Below are 17,370 nucleotides of genomic sequence, written 5' to 3'. Positions count from 1 at the left end.
ATTTCCAAAGAATTATCACCTCTAAAACTCTAGTCATAAATTGTCTGTCCTTTATTTTGAAACTGTTAACACTCATTTTAAACCAGGGGAATGTTTTCCTTTATCTATCTCATTGAGATCTTTAAGAATTTTGAATATCACAATGAAGTCAACTCTTAAACTTACAAATTTTGAAAAAGAAAGCCCTGTCCTACTCAATTCTTCCTTGCATGAAACTCCGCCATACCAATTATCGTGGCACGACTAGTTAAGTTGGTCCCTCACAACATCAGAGACATAGGTTCAATCTTGACATCTGGTCATGTCTGTGTGACCATCCTGTGACCACATGTTTTCTCTGGGTGCTCAAGTTCCTCCCACATAGCAAATATATGCAGGTTGATAGATTAATTGCCTACTGTAAATTGCTACCAGTGCATAGATGAGGGGTAGAATCTGGGGAGGTGTCAGAATGTGGGGTGAATAGGAAATTAGGATTAATGTAGGATTTGTATAATGGTCATGTAAACATAGAGGAGTACACCAGCTCATTGACTGGCTACATCAGCAAGCTCCCATTTCATTTTAGTGGGATTGTCACTTTAAGGGCTAGTATAAGCTGCAACCATTCACAACTGTGAAGCATACTGAGGTGGAAATGACTCATACAGCATGTACCAACTTCAATACTTTTGAAGGGGAATTATTGAACTCCACTGTGACCAAAGGAGAGGTCATTTTGAAGGGGACTTGTTGAATCATTGTGACCAGAGGAAAGATTATTTTTTTAAAGGGAATTATTGGACCCACCATGACAAAAGGAAAGGTCACTTTGTTCAACCCATATCTAGGTAAAGGAAGCAGTAGACTTGCCTCATTGTATCATGACCATTAAGCTGGTCATTTCAACTGACCCTTGCCAGAGCTTTTAGAAGCTTTGTGGAAGTCACACATTTCGGTCCCTGCCCCCCCCCCCCCCACCATGAAAGGAAAAGGGAAGTTTTCTGGAGTTGCTCTGGAAGCAACTCGATGAGGATTTGAGAGTCTCTCGCACCTTCAACACAAGAGATAGGATGGCACTAAGATCAGACAGGGCTGAACTTTCCCATGCAATCCAGAAGGAAAAACAAGAGTACACACAGATCCACAGACAGCTGTGTGACACTGATGACATGAGGTGTATGTGGCAAGGAATCAAGACTATTACAGATCACAAGTCAACCCTTCCACTAAACTCCTTCCTTCAGCTGCACACCTTCAATGTATGGCTTGATGAGAAGAACAAGATAATGCCATAGAAAGCTCTGTCTCCCCCAATGAACAGTCCCCCTGCAGCCGAGTTGATGAGAACCCTATCCCAGGTGAACCCACACAAGGTGACCGATTCAGGCAGCATACCTGGTCGGATACTGAAGGACTGCACAGAACAATTGATGGAGGTCTTTGGACATCTTCAACACCTCAATGCAGCAGCCCATCGTTCCTGCAGGGTACAAGGCAACCACAATCATCTGGTACTCAAGAAGGTGACATTAACAGGCCTAAATGACAACTGCCCTGTGGCTCTGACCTTCACTGTTATGAAATAGTTTGAGTGTCTGGTGATGGAATGCATCAGAGCACATATATGAAGGATGCTGGATCCATTTCAATTTGCCTATAGAAGAAACCATTCCACAGATGATGCTGTAGCCTTGTCGCTTCACTCCATCCTGGCCCACTTGGAGAACGATGCCTCATGTGCCAGCCTGCTGTTCATTGACCAGCTCAGCATTTAATACAATCATTCCCCAGAGCCTGGTGGAGAAGCTGTCCTTGCTGGGACTCAACACCCCTCTCTGCAATTGCATCCTGGACTTAATGGAGAGACCCCAGTCTGTCTGGGTCGGTAGCAGAATATCGAGCACTGTCACACTAAGCACAGGTGCACCTCAGGCCTATGCACTCAGCCCACTCCTGTTCACATTACTGACCTATGAATGCATTGCCAGATCCAGCTCCAACAGTGTCATCAACTTTACAGCTGAGACAACAGTAGTTGGCATAATCAGCAACCACAATGAGTTGTGAGAAGAGGTGGAAAATCTCATGAAATGGTGTGAGAGGAACAACCTGAATCTCAACGTGGAGAAGACAAGGAGATGATCATGGACTTCAGGAGGACCAGGAGCGACCATCAACAACTTTAGTAGAGAGAATGGAGAGCACCAAGTTCCTTGGAGTTCACTTAACCAGTGACTTATCATGGACACTCAACATCTCCACACTTGTCAGGAAGGTACAACTGTGATAGCAGAAAACTGAAGTGGGCAAGGCTACCAGCCGCCATTATGTCAACCTCCTATAGGAGCTCTATCGAAGGCGACTGCATCACAGTGTGGTTATGGTTGCTGCAGCAAAATGGATCGGAGGTCAATCCACAGGACCATAAGAGTGGCAGAGAGGATCAATTAAGTCTCTCTTTCCTTCCCCCCCCCCTCCCTGCAAATTGATGTGATATACCAGGATCATTGTCTGAAGAGGGTGCACAACATCATTGAGGACCTCTTCCACCATGCACACAGCACCTGTCAGCTGTTCCCATTGGGGAAAAGATACAGGAGTACCAGAGCCAGCACCACCTGGACAAGGAACAGCTTCTCCCCACGGGCAATGAGAATGCTGAACGACCAAAGGAGCTGCTCAAATTAATCATTCAATTTGTACAAAACAATATTTATTTATTTTTAATAGATCAGTACTTGTCCTGCATATGTATTATTGGTCTGTATGTGTGTTATGTCTGGTTGTTTGTCAACATGTTTTTGCACTGAGCACAGAGAACACTGTTTCATTGGGTTGTACTTGTACAATTAGATGACAGTAAACTTGACTTGGTATAAATGAATAGTTGACAGTGGGCATTAATTCATGGGCTGAAGGTCCCATTTTCACGCTGTTTTTCTCTGACTCTATCCAGCTTGTCATATCTTCGCTGCACTCCCTCTATAGGAACTATATCCTTGTCCAGGTCAGGGTAATAAAAATGTATTCAATGCTCCAGTTGTGATCTCTCCAAAGTCTTAAATAATTACAGTAAGACATTTTTACTTTTATACTCACATTTGTATTACTAATTTACCCTCTTACACTTGAATATCAGCTTTCAATGACATGTGCAGCCTTAACAGCAACATTTCCATTCTGACCATCTAAAAATGCAAGACATTTTTGTTTATCTTCCACCGTGATACACTCACTTTTGGAACGAGGAGTCTTTAACACACAATGACTACTCCAAACATAATGCCAAATTAAACTAATCCTATCTGCCTCCAAGTGGTCGATATTTTTCTTTTTGATACCTATGCACACTTGCCTCTTAAACATTCATATCTGCTTCACTATCACCCCGGCAGCAACCTCCTTGAACATCTCCTCTCACTTGATCAAGTTCGAGTTCAAATTTATTGTCAGAGTACGTACATGACATCATATACAACACTGGGATTCTTTTTTACTTTTACTTATCAGTCGTGTAAACTGTACAAAATAGATAAATGTAAATAAAGAAAGAAATGTCAACAATCTGACTGAAAATGCAGAAAAAAAATACAGTAATAAAATAATGCGCAATGTAAGAGTTTTGAGTCTGTTGTTTAGGAGTCTGATGGTGGAGCTGTAACAATTATTCCTGAAACTAGTGGTATGACTTTTGTGCCATTTGATGGCAGCATCAAGAACAGTGTGAAAAATAAAAAAAATTAAAAAAAATTAAAAAAAATAAAAAACAGTGCATGTCCAAGGTGTGTGTATCCTAGACCATTCCGTGTAGAGTGAAAGTTTTGCTGTGATGCAGTAGGCCGTGTCCACGACCTATTGCAGGGCTTTCCGCTCAGAGGTACCAGTGACCCCATACCAGGCCATGATGCAACCAGTCAGCACTCTTTCCACTACACATCTTTAAAAGTTTGCCAAGGTTTCCAATATCATACTGCACCTCCACAAACTCATGAGTAAGTAGAGACACTAACGTGCTTTCTTCACGATGACCTTGGTATGTTGGGTCCAGAAAAAGTCCTCTGAGAAAAGCCCTTGATACTTATCAGTTATCAGATTCAATAACTTCTCTGATAATACTAATATTTATTTAGTTAATACCAGTAATACCCATTTATTTGACTCTATTTTTCACTAGATCATTCATTCACCAGCATTTATGTACCTTTGCCCTTGAAACAAACACAAAATAATTGTTTGATTTCTCTGCTATTTCTTTATTTCTCATTATAAAATTCTCGAGCTTTTGTCTGCAGGGATCTGTTATTTTGACCTTTCCTTTTTAAGCACCCATGGAAACTTACTGTTTTTATTTCTTTTCAGTTTACTCTTATTTTGCCTTTCTCTAACAAATTCTTAGTTATCCTTTGCAAAATAGTAAAATATCCCCGATCCTCCATCTTACAGCACAATCTGCAAATTCGTAAGCCTTTTCCTCAGAATTCAATGGATCTTGGGTCTTTGGTGAAAAATATGTATGGTAGAGAGATGATTTTACCTGTATTAACGAAATTCGAGTCTTTGATTTCTTCTATACCAAAAAGGGGTTAAATTTCTGTTATGTATCGAGTATTAAAAGACAATATGGATAAGTCGGAATGGGAGAAATCTAAGCTTAAATGGGAAAATGGTTTAGCTTTTGTTTTTCCTGAAGAATATTGGGCAGATATGGATCATGATAGTGTTACTAAATTGACAAATGAATGGTATGGAATGGTTAGTTATAATTTTTTACATCAATTGTATTTAACACCAGAGAAATTGAAAAAATATGGTTTTAGTAATTCGGATTCTTGCTTTAGATGTGGTGTATGTACTGGAACTTTTTTACATGCTGTCTGGTCCTGTATGTATGTACAACTATTCTGGGATGAAATTAAGTTAATTTTGGAAAAATTATATAATTTTAAGTTACTATTAGATCCATCTATTTTTTAATGGGTTATATGATTCCTTTAAGAGGACTAGGGTTGGATAAATTTCAAATTGCATTTATATATTTGGCATTGTCTGTAGCTTGAAAATATGTAGCAAGTACATGGAAAGATAATAGAGATTAATATATAATCTACATGACAATTATTTTTTTTGTTAATAAATGGTTACCATATTTGGAATATGCATTTAGAAATATTTTGATATGTTATATACTTTTAGTTTCTGTTTATATATTTTTAGCTCTCTTTAAGAGAGTTGGCTGATGGGGTGGGAAGGGTGTGGGGATTTTATTTTTTTTAGTTGTCTTGTTTTTTTTAAATTTTTAATGTATATTCATAAAATTGTCTTTATGGAATGTACTTTGTATTACTATTAATGATTCTTCAAATAAAGTTTTAAAAAAAATAAGAATTCAATGCGTCTCTAATTACTCCATTAATCAACAATTGAACTAATTTTCCCACTGACTTTGTGCCATTTAAGAATTGTGTAATATTTTTAAATTTAGACAAACTGCAAACTAACAGGCCCTTTTGGCCCAATATGCCCAAATAACCTACTCCCCCAGTATGTTTTGAGAGGAAAACCAAAGCCCACAGGGAAACCCCATGCAGACACTGGGAGAATACAAACTCCTTACAGTGCGGGGTTTGAATCCCGGTCCCAGTCACTGGCACTGCAATAGCAATGCACTAAAGCTGTATGTTAACCTTGCAAATCAAGTATTATTTCTTTAACCACTTGCCATTGCCTGTCCACTGCCATGCCCTTAAATATATTATCCTGTTCTATCACTGCCAAACTGCTGTTTATATCTTCATTGTTTCATTTGTTTGTAAACCCAGTTCTCAGGTTGAACTGCATAATTTTCATACAATTCAAAATGTTAATATGGTATTGTTTCCAAAACATCCTTTTCAAATAAGATTGTTAATTACTCCTTTCTCACTGCACAATACTAGATGTAAAATAGGCTGTTACCTATTTGGTTTCTTAAAATACAAAACCACAAATCCATTTTGTAAAAAATCATTCTCTGCATATATAGTCCCTGATGATAAATGTAAAATTCCTGTTCCATGCATTTCCATTTTCCTTAATTATACACCATTCTACATCACAAATACTAATCAGAGATCTGCAGTGAACCAGGAAATGGGATCATGGGCCAGGCTTGGATCCTCAGCTGGAGTACAGGAAAGTCCATTGGCCAAAGCGTAGTATGGGGTATATGGATCAAGTATGTAGTTGGGATTGGGTATCAGGAACATGGCTCAACCAGAATCAAGGAAAAGAATGAAGCTCAATACATGGTTGGCATGAAAATGTCCAGATGTATGTAAAGCAGCAAGATTGCTTAATTGTATCCTAATGCTTCCTGAAGCCTGCAATCCAGGTAAATCTACCAATCAACCTTGTGTGCTGGTTACTACTCAAAGAAATAAATTATTTTTTCCATAAGTAAAGTGCATCTGTATAAAATTTAAAATGTACATAGTTACTGCTGGCTGATTAATCCAGATATTGAGTTCAGAGTGACCATATCAGTGACCATCTCCACATGGATGAAGGCTATTTCAAGTGCAGGTAAATGGTTGGAGCTCTGCCAGCAGAAAGTGACTTTTGTCTCCACTGTCTTGTAAATCCATGGACTCCAGATGCATTGCTCCTTGGACAGATAGAGGTAGGAAATTAGCTCACTGAAGACATTTGGTGGTGATGCCTCCTAACCAGAGCCCTCCTGCTTCTGTTTCCTCTGGCAATTTAGCTCATTGCTCCTGGTTCAAAAGGAGCACAGTGGTATCATGACTGAAGCTCTCATAATTTGACATGACTCAAACTCGCTCCAAGATGTGCAATCGCAGTCTCGCTGAATTAAAGCCGATCCCCAAGAGAGCGTAGGATTTTTTTTGTTCAGACTTGTATCCCGCGCATGGTCCATACAGTGTGTTCATGAAACAATTTAATAAGGGAAATGCCATTTGGAAGCTGTATGCAGATTGACATGACTAGAGTGTGTTCTATATGCTTTGTATCTATATGTATAATTGGACAACTCATTATGCAGGTTGTAAAGGCAAAATCACAATTCACAATCATTTAGTAGATCAATAACAGTGCTTTAATCATGGTCTGCACAATTGAATATCTAAGTGAATGCTTTTGTAACCTTCATTGTCACTCCTTCAGATGCTTACAACATCTGCTATGGTATTTAACAGTTACAATTACTGCTTTGCCAGTATATTAATTTCATTTTTAATCTCCTAATTTTAATGTCTGTGTTATCCCTATAACATATTGCTTTTCATTGTATTATGCACATTCCAATTCTATAAATTCGACATTGATACAAACATAAACAACTTGTTGTTTTCAGCTATTTTTATTATTGCTCCATCCTCTTCACAAATTCTTTGTTCACAGAATTGATCTTGAACGTAAACACTGCGAATGGTATTTTCCTTGGGTTATCCTATATATAAAAACAATTTTCTCTTTGAGGTTTTTTTCTTTGGCTTGGCTTCGCGGACGAAGATTTATGGAGGGGATAAAAAGACCACGTCAGCTGCAGGCTCGTTTGTGGCTGACAAGTCCGATGCGCGACAGGCAGACACGGTTGCAGGGGAAAATTGGTGGGTTGGGGTTGGGTGTTGGGTTTTTTCCTCCTTTGCCTTTTGTCAGTGAGGTGGGCTCTGCGGTCTTCTTCAAAGGAGGTTGCTGCCCGCCAAACTGTGAGGCGCCAAGATGCACGGTTTGAGGCGTTATCAGCCCACTGGCGGTGGTCAATGTGGCAGGCACCAAGAGATTTCTTTAGGCAGTCCTTGTACCTTTTCTTTGTTGCACCTCTGTCACGGTGGCCAGTGGAGAGCTCGCCATATAACACGATCTTGGGAAGGCGATGGTCCTCCATTCTGGAGACGTGACCCGTCCAGCGCAGCTGGATCTTCAGCAGCGTGGACTCGATGCTGTCGACCTCTGCCATCTCGAGTACTTCGACGTTAGGGATGAAAGCGCTCCAATGGATGTTGAGGATGGAGCGGAGACAACGCTGGTGGAAGCGTTCTAGGAGCCGTAGGTGGTGCCGGTAGAGGACCCATGATTCGGAGCCGAACAGGATAAGCGTCTCTTTGAGGTAGATACTCTATTTTCGTTTGCTGTCACATATCATCAACAAGTATTGACATGAATTCTTAAGCGAAAATCTATCTTACTCTTGCACTACTTATACTATTTTTCTGCAAAGCAAGCAGTGTTTCTGCTTTGGTTTCCAGAATCCAATAATCTAGGCAGGCATCTGAAATATTAGATCCTGGCTTTGCAAGCAATCCTAATAATTACAAAAATAAAAAAATGAGCCCAGGGCTAAAGTTTCCCAGGCCAGGAATGTCTCCATCTCCAGTCATCCGTGAGATTGGTAATAGAATGCATAGTTAGCCGAGAGATGTCCTGTTACAAAACAATGGAAGTGGAATTCATTTGGACGTTGAGGTCAGAAATACAGCTTCAATTCTCAAATTAAAAAGAAAATCTATTGTTTCATGAAAAATCTCAAAGTTTTTTGGTGTGAGAAAGACTTTGGCTCATCTCCTACATGATGAGTACACTAAATCAACTCATGGTAGTATAATTGCTTAGCGGTTAAATTTAAATAAAGGGTCCTTCTCTTGGCCTTTTAAACTTTGGTGATTTCAATAAATGAAATGAAGAGGAGAAAAACGTTGAGGCTTGATGGGATATTAATCACACGTGATTTCCAACACTTTTTTTCATTTCTTACCTTGCACAAGATGGTATGGATTCTGGACCACAAGTGAAAATTGTATTTGCAAACTGCAAATCCATTTAAGTGCATAAATGGGTGGTCCTTTTTGGAAAACAGATTGAACAGTCTACGCTCACATGGAATATGCTTGAAAATTAAATGTGCATAAATCTTTAACATATTTGGCTATCAGAGAATGCTGATTAATTCAAAATAAGATTGTTAATTACTCCTTTCTCACTGCACAGTACTGGATGTAAAATAGGCTGTTACCTATTTGGTTTCTTTAAATACAAAACCACAAATCCATTTTGTAAAAAATCATTCTCTGCATATATAGTCCCTGATGATAAATGTAAAATTCCTGTTCCATGCATTTCCATTTTCCTTAATTATACACCATCCTACATCACAAATACTAATCAGGGATCTGTAGTGAGCCAGGAAATGGGGTCATGGGCCAGGCTTGGATCTTCAGCTGGAGTACAGGAAAATGCATTGGCCAAAGCCTAGTATGGGGTATATGGATCAAGTATGTAATTGGGATTGGGTATCAGGAACATGGCTCAACCAGAATCAAGGAAAAGAATGAATATCTTGGGATTCAGTAAATAATGCAATATCAACTATAACAAATGCAGTATGTTAGTGAGAAGGAGTGTGATTTTAAAATTTATATTTCTCAATTTTTTTCATCGTTGGTGGGTTTTATGCAGCCCATGATCAGAACTGTTGTAGATTGTGTATCAAAAGCTAATCCATGCATATTTGTAAGTCCATTTTTTTTTTTTTACTGTGCAACATCCAAGAACAAGTAAAGTGAACATTATTTTTTCTCATCAAGCAGTATCTTTGGTTGTCAAGGGCTATGAACTTCAGGTCCAAATCTGTCATGAGGTATGATCTGGGTGATTAAGTTTGATTTTAAAAGATTTAGTGATAAAAGAATAAATGCATTTTAAACAATTAAATCTTCTTGTGGTTCATTGGTATTCCAGTTCCATGATCAATTCTATAAAATACTCCTTTGAAATTAAAGTTTATCTCATTTGCTTTGGTATAACTGATGGAAGTGGTTTAGCAGTTTAGTCTTCAGAAATTGGCTGCAGTTCAATATTGTACTGAGTTGCATGATAGTCATTGGATGAACACAGGTGTAATTTATTTGTTGACTGAATATACACAGCATCTTGTTGACATTAAAATCTATATTGAAACAAACACTTTTACAATTATGTAGAAAATCAGAAAAGATAAAAGCTGCAGTTGGTGGAATTCTGAACTGATTCACAGTGAGGTTCCTCCAGCATTTATTTGTCTGCACATTTAACTTTCTGTGATTGAAAATAATTAAATACTACAAATATTACTGAATTATCTCGTGTGTCAGAAATAAGTTATTTGATACATTCCTGTATCTGTGAGCTGAACAGTCGAAAATAATTAACTTTTACAAACATTTCTTAAAAACCAGAAAGGCTGTTCCACAATGTATTTCTGACCAAGTCCATGTCCTTGGAAAGTGGAGCTGAACTAAACCTGTCTGTACCCACTTTTGGTACAGGTCAAATTTGTCATAATGTTGTAAATCTTTATTAATAAAGTATGCAGGGATCAATGTATTGGATACAAGAAGAAGTTAGCCTAAAAATCAGTTCAGTAAGACATTTGACAAAGTCCTGCATGGTAGGCTGATCCAGAAGGTTAAGGCACATGGGATTCAAGGCAAGTTGGCTAAAAAGATACAAATTGGCTTGGTGACATGAGGCAGAGAGAAGTGGTGGGAGATGCTTTCTGGATTCAAAGTCTATATCTCGTGGTATTCCACAGGTATATTTGTTAGGACCCCTGTTGTTCATGGCATGCATTAATGACGTGAATGTGAATATACAGTAGTGAGTTGTGGAAACTAAGGATGTTGATTTAAGGCTCCAGCATAACAGATCAAATGGGAAATAGGGTGGATCATTGGCAGGTAGAATTTAATCTTGAAAGTGTAATGTTATGCATGTTGGGAATCAAGTAGCTATCAATGTATACAGTAAATGGTGAGGTGCTAAAGAATGCTGATGAACAGAGGGATCTTGGCTTCGACATCATTGTTCCTTGAAAGTGGCACCACAGGTTGATAGGGTGGCAAAGAAGACACTTGGCATGCTTGCTTGCCTTCATAGGTCAGAGCGTAAAATGTAAACTTGGGGATGATATGTTACCGGTTTACAAAATACCAGTTAGAGTGCACTTGGAGTATTGTATTCTGTTTTGATCTCTACACTGTAGAAAGGATGTGTTACTGGAGAGAGAGCAAAGGAGATTTATTAAGATGTTACCTGGATTGGAGATTATTGGATAGATTAGATTTGCCCTCCCTGGAATGAAGGGGTCTGATGGGTGACTCGATAGTGGTATATAAAATTATGAGAAGCATACATCGGATCATTCGTCAGAATCTTTATCCTGTGGTAAGGGTATTAAAAGTAAGAGGAAGAGCTGAAAGGGGATTTACACAGAGAATAGTTAACATCTCATTGCTGCCAAAATAAAGTGGTGGAGTCACATACAATCCCTATGATTTATGGAAATTAAATCACTGAAGCAAAGAAGGATATGGGCATAATGTGGAGAAATGGGATTAGCATGGACATGCAAAAAAAGTTAGCATTTATGAGGTGGGCCAAAGGATCAAAGGAGCCATTACTCAGCCATGCATAGAGCACAATTTAAAGAGTATTAAATTCCAAATAAATGGAAGATCACCAAGCAGTCAGCACCAAGCATGAGAGCACTGCAGTGGGGTTCATTCAGGAGTCCGATGGCTGCAGGGGAAAAACTGTCTTTAAGCATGTTGGTGCACTCTTGAGTCATCTCCCAAATGGGAGGAGGGAGAAGAGAGTGTCCAGGGTGCACTTACTGTAACATACTGCACTTGTTATATTTGATATTGGATTATTCACTGAATCCAAGATATTGCTTTTACAAATAATAAAATCAATTTTACTTGAATTAATCAGCATTCTCTGATCGCTAAATATACTTGCTGAATACATGTTAAAGATTTATACACATTTAATTTTCAAGCATATTCCATGTGAGTGTAGACTGTTCAATCTGTTTTCTAAAAAGGAGCACCCATTTATGCACTTAAATGAATTTGCAATTTGCAAATACCATTTTGTATACATAGCCTTTCCTAGGCAATGGGAGATTAGGTGGAATTAATGGATGGGAGGGATGTTTGCATTTGTTTTGAGCCGCATTCATTAGTTTCTTCTGATCTTGAGCAGAGCATCCAGCAAGTGTGCTTTTGATGGTGCACATATAGAAGTTATTGAGGGACAAGAGAGACATGCTGAACTTCCTTCGTCACCTGAGAAAGTAGAAGCATTGTTGACTGTTGCATAAACATTTTTGTTCCTCTTCAGAAATTATTCCATTGAAGTTTTCTACTTCAGCGCAATTAATGTGGGCAAGGGTGTGGACTCTGCCCCCTCTCCTAAAGTCAGTAATCATTTCCTTCATCTTATTGACATTGAGAGAAGTGATATTATCTTGGCATCATGCCATTAGATTTCAAATATCTTTCCTTTATTCCATCTCATCATTATTTGATACTTCTCCCACTACTGTGATTTTTGGCAAATTTGAAGGTGGTGTTGGAACAGTTTTAAGCTGTACAGTTGTGGATGGAGAGAATACGTAGACAGAGATAGAATACACATTCTTGAGGAGCGTCAGTGTGAGTGCAATCATGGAGATGTTACCAATCTTTACTAATTGTGGTTTGTAAGACAAAGTCAAGGATACAGTTGCATAGGGAGAGCACTGAGGCCTAGACCCTCAAGTTTGGGAATGTTTGCTAAGAACAATGATGTTGAAGACAGAACTGTGTATGTGAGCAGAAGACTAATATACTATTAGAAGAATAAATGGGCTCATTTCCAATGTCTTTATTCATTCAAAATTTAGAGGTAAGGACTTCATAGCTGATCTACTCTGAGGAGTAATGTCCATGTGGCTATGCTTCAATATCACATGGGTGTATTTGGGCAGTGTGGGCTCATGGGCCAGAAGAGCCTGTTACTGTTCTTTATCTCTAAATTTACGTCTCATAACACACTTGCACATGTGATCTGTGAGTAAGCTAGATACATATCTCTCAGTTGAGATCACTGTCAATCTCAGCTATCTAGCCTCAGAATCACTCAAGAACTGTTGATCTATGCCACAGGTTGTTATTAACAGTTGCTTTGCAGAAGATATCCACATGCATATACACTGTATAAGGGGCAGATGTTATTTTTCCTTCTGCAGGCACTTAAAATTATTGCAATTGTAGACTCCCCAATGTTCAGGTTTTCAGATATCACTCTTGTACTTCATGGTTCATGATCCTTTTATTGTCATGTAACGTTAATAAAAATAATATACATGTATACTTCAACCTTTGTTTGCCATAAGGTATACGAAGAGTTACCACGATGCACAGAACCCCTAAAGATAAGAGTGAAAGAAGCAAAGTTCCGTCAGAGACATTGAGTGTCCATGGATTCATCCCCAACACCCCCATGGCCTCTGCAGCCACTCTGACTCCTGTTCAAACTATTAGCAGCCCCAACTCCAAATACAAACTTCTGATATCATATGATCAAGAAGCCTTCAATGGCTGCCCTCAGCACCCTCTCAAATCCTGGATGCAATACCTGGTTCCCATGAACCAGTCTTCAGTAACCCACAGTTCTTCAAATGCAAGTCGCCAGCAGCCCTCAACCTATGTGAGTCCTTCAACTCCATTGCCAAACGTCCACAGGCTGTGTAGGCTCTTCAGCTGCTGAACACATTGCTTGTCCGCTGCTGTGGTCACCTTTCCTGTATGGTCTTCTCCCATGCTGCTTCTTCTCAACAGGGGTATTTTCCCCATTTCTGGTGCTCTGTGCTGGTCTGCTGCTTCCCAGGAGTCTGCAATGCCTCATGCTACACTCTCCAGCACAGCACCACCATCTTGGGCACAGACCTCCATGGTTGCAGGATTTTTTTAAAAAATCTCAGCCGTATTGCACCTGCATGGAGCCATTGGCATCAGGACTATGCAGTAGGACCCCGTGGGGGAGCACTGTCTTCATCCCCACTTTCCTGGGTTTGCACCAGCAGCAATGATGTCATTACAGCAGCTCTGCAGCGCTGCCACTTTGTTTCCTTACAGTGATCACCTTGGCAATCTATCTATGATCTGTAGCCTGGGGAGGAAGTGGAAGGATGCTTTGAAAGGTGGAGAGGCTCTCCATGGCCCCAGCACAGAAAATGAGCCTCCTGAGGGTAATTTTACCATGTCAGTTCCTGAAAGGTTTCTTCCTCTCCTCTATCGTCATCACTGAACTGACAATAACCACACCAACAGTGTGAGTATAAGACAGCTTTAATAAACTAATATGTACACTAAGAGGGCTTGTCTATCTGCAAGATGAACCTGAAAGGCTAGACTGTAGCTCTGGACTGCTCTATATACAAGGTCACCGGGATGACCCCTGGTGACCTAGTGGTGTAATTACAAATCACAATAACAATGAGAACACAATAAATATTCATACTTGCTCCTCCATTTAATAAGATCAATAGATTGACATGTGATGTAAGCATTATCTGAGGGTGCCTGTACAGTTTGTTGGATAGGGTATTGAAGAGGGTTTCATTCATCTTGTCCATACATATAAGGCTTTGATTGTTTATCAGCTCTGCATCAAATCTTCAGGTGTTTATTTTCCAGTATTGACTACCTCAGATATTTATTACCACTTTCATGCTGACCTCCTACTAATTCAGGATATCTCTACAACTTCATAGCTTCTCTCTCAATTGCAGCTGGAAAATATCATGAATAGTAGTAGAAATTAACATCAATCAGCTCTTCTTAAATCGAAGGGTTGGGGGAGAAAGGGGGGTACATTGCAGATCCAACAGATGCAGAACACATTCTAAATGAACAGCACCATGGGCATTAACACAAAGCAATTATCAATGAGAAGGCAGTACAACACTGAGGTGCAGTTGGTATTGCACATCCCCAGATTTGTCTTTGCACCCATTTTGGAAGATAATTTAGCTCTTATACAATTTCAAATGGTTACTTAGTAGATAAAAAATGTATTGAAAAACACTGATTAACATATGGTGTTTTCAGATCATATTGCACACAGGACTCACATAGCAACAAATAATCACAGAAAACCAGAAGCTTGTTAGCCCAAAATAAACAGTGCATGAATCATCAGTAATGTATTCTTTTTCATTAGGTTGTAATGTCATGTTTTTTGTGACCATTTGGGAGCTGAAGACTTTCAGATATATCTTTTTAGGAAATGTATAATATCAGAAGGATCCTAAAAAGACTAAATTTATAAATTTGGTTACCAGCACAGAATCAGAATCAAAATTTATTGTCATGAACAAATCATGAAATTCAGTGTTTTGCAACAGCATCATGGTGCAAACATTCATATTGAAGCCATCTTAAAACATTAAGATAAAAAAAATAATAGTGCATGAGAAGTAAGGCAGTGTCTTCAGTTCATTGATTGTTCAGGAATCTGACGGCAGTGGGGAAGAAGCTGCCCTTGTGCTGCTGAGTGAAGCACTGTACCTTTTTCCCAATGGTAGCAGAGTGAAGAGGGCATGGCCTGGGTGGTGAGGATCTTTGAGGATAGAGGCTGCTTTTTTAAGACCGCCTCATGTAGATGTCCTCGATGGAGTGAAATCTGGTGCCTGTGATGCAGACCAAGTTAACAACCCTCTGGAGTTTATTCTTGTTCTCAGAGTTGGCGCGTCCATACCAGGCAGAGATGCAACCAGCCAGAATGCTCTCCACGGTACACCTGTAGAATTTTATGAGTCTTCATTGACTTAGCGAATCTCCTCAGAAACCTCGAAGTATAGCCACTCGCGAGCCTTATTTATATCAATGTGGAGGCTTCAGAACAGGTCCTCGGAGATGTTGACACCCAGGAATGTGAAGTTCTTGACCCTCTACTACTGAGCCCTCGATGAGGACTAGGCCACATTTCCTTGACTTTCTCCTGAAGACCTTGGTTTTGCTAATGCTGAATGCAAAGTTATTGTTACACCATTCAATGAGCTGATATAATTCTCTCCACAGATCAGTATGATTCCTTCAGCAACTAAAATGAACATGAGGTAGTTTCTATCCCATATTCGAGTGAGTGCTGACAGAATTACTCAGCTTCATTTCAACTCCATCTTGAGTTCTGCCAGGACAATGCATCAAGCTATAAACCCAAACAAAAGTGGGTACAAGATCTAAACATAAAAATAAAAAATGAAATATGGGAAAAGTTATGCTCCAGAACTTTGAAAAATATAATAAACACGAGGTTACGCATGATACAATATAATTGGTTACACAGGCTATATATCATGCCCCAAAAGTTAAATAAATGGGATCCAACATTATCAGATAGATGTTTTCACAGTAAGAAGGAAATGGGAACAACAGTACATGCAATTTGGGCATGTGAGAAAGTTTTGGGAAGATCTAAATCAGGTATTAAATAAAAGCACAAAAAGCAATAGACCAAAAAATCCAGAGATTTTTCTTCTAAGTAATATAAGAAGTAAAGAATTAGGCCTCAAACTGGATGAAGCGCAAAAAAGATTTATTATGATAGCCTTAACTGTAGCAAAAAAATGTATAATGTCAACTTGGAAATCAGAAGATAGCCTGAGAATACAGCAATGGTACATAGAAATGAATAAATGTATTCCATTGGAAAAAATAACATATAATTTAAAAAATAATCACATTATTTGAACAAATTTGGGAACCGTTCATGGAATACAACAGAGAGGGCCTACCGCGGACCTCCACCCCAAAATGATAGAATGAGAAGAAGACGAAATGAACTGACCCAGTGTGTAAAAGTAGATGACACAATTTTCTTGTTTATTTTCATTGTGTGATTCAATTGTTTAATGGGTTTATTGTATTGTACATGTTGAAAGTCGAGTGGGTAGGGAGGGGGGTGGGATGGAAGGGAGGGGGGAAAAGGAGAGAAAATGACAGTATATTCAAGAGAGAAATGTTTGTGTGTATTTTGGTTAATATGGTTCATAGTGTGAAAATTTTTTAAAAATTAGAAAGACCAATGGGAGTTTTCTGTGCATATTGATGATTAGCTTGTTAAAGTTGCATCAAATTCATTTGCTCCCAGCATGCACAGGGGCCTTGCTAATCTTCTCTGTATCGTTCCAATTTTAGTATATGTGCTGCCGAAGCGAGCACTCCTCCCAGCATGCAATAGCGTATTTGCACAAGATTCACCATTGAAATTAGTACTAGCTCTTGATCTGCACATTAGCTTTTTCAAGGAAATCAGTAAGATAATTACCTGGCAAAATTTTTTTAATGGCTTTCTGTATTACCTGACACAAACTGCTAAATTTTCATTGTTACTTGTGAACAGTCATATTTGCATTAAAAGCCAAATTTTCACATTGCTAGGTAATGGAAAAAACACTCCCTCTGTCTTCACTAAGTTCATCACGGAGAGTTAAGCAACTTTAATAATCGTGCTGCCTGTGAAGTTACAAAAATACACAGCAGAACCACAAAATATAAGACAGATTTTATTCAAGTCAGG

General features: G+C 39.0%; 1 protein-coding gene and 1 pseudogene across 1 annotated transcript in view; one reads left to right on the top strand and one right to left on the bottom strand.

The window, feature by feature from the left end:
- LOC138755378 (potassium voltage-gated channel subfamily B member 2-like) overlaps nucleotides 1-17,370 on the top strand; it is a 339,975-nt gene that overhangs the window by 139,697 nt on the left and 182,908 nt on the right. The window lies entirely within an intron of this gene.
- LOC138755991 (U6 spliceosomal RNA) lies at nucleotides 16,912-17,012 on the bottom strand (annotated as a pseudogene).

Source organism: Narcine bancroftii, chromosome 2 (genome assembly GCF_036971445.1).
Source record: "Narcine bancroftii isolate sNarBan1 chromosome 2, sNarBan1.hap1, whole genome shotgun sequence".
Classification (NCBI taxonomy): Eukaryota; Metazoa; Chordata; class Chondrichthyes; order Torpediniformes; family Narcinidae; genus Narcine; species Narcine bancroftii.
This window is presented reverse-complemented; position numbering and strand designations above follow the sequence as displayed.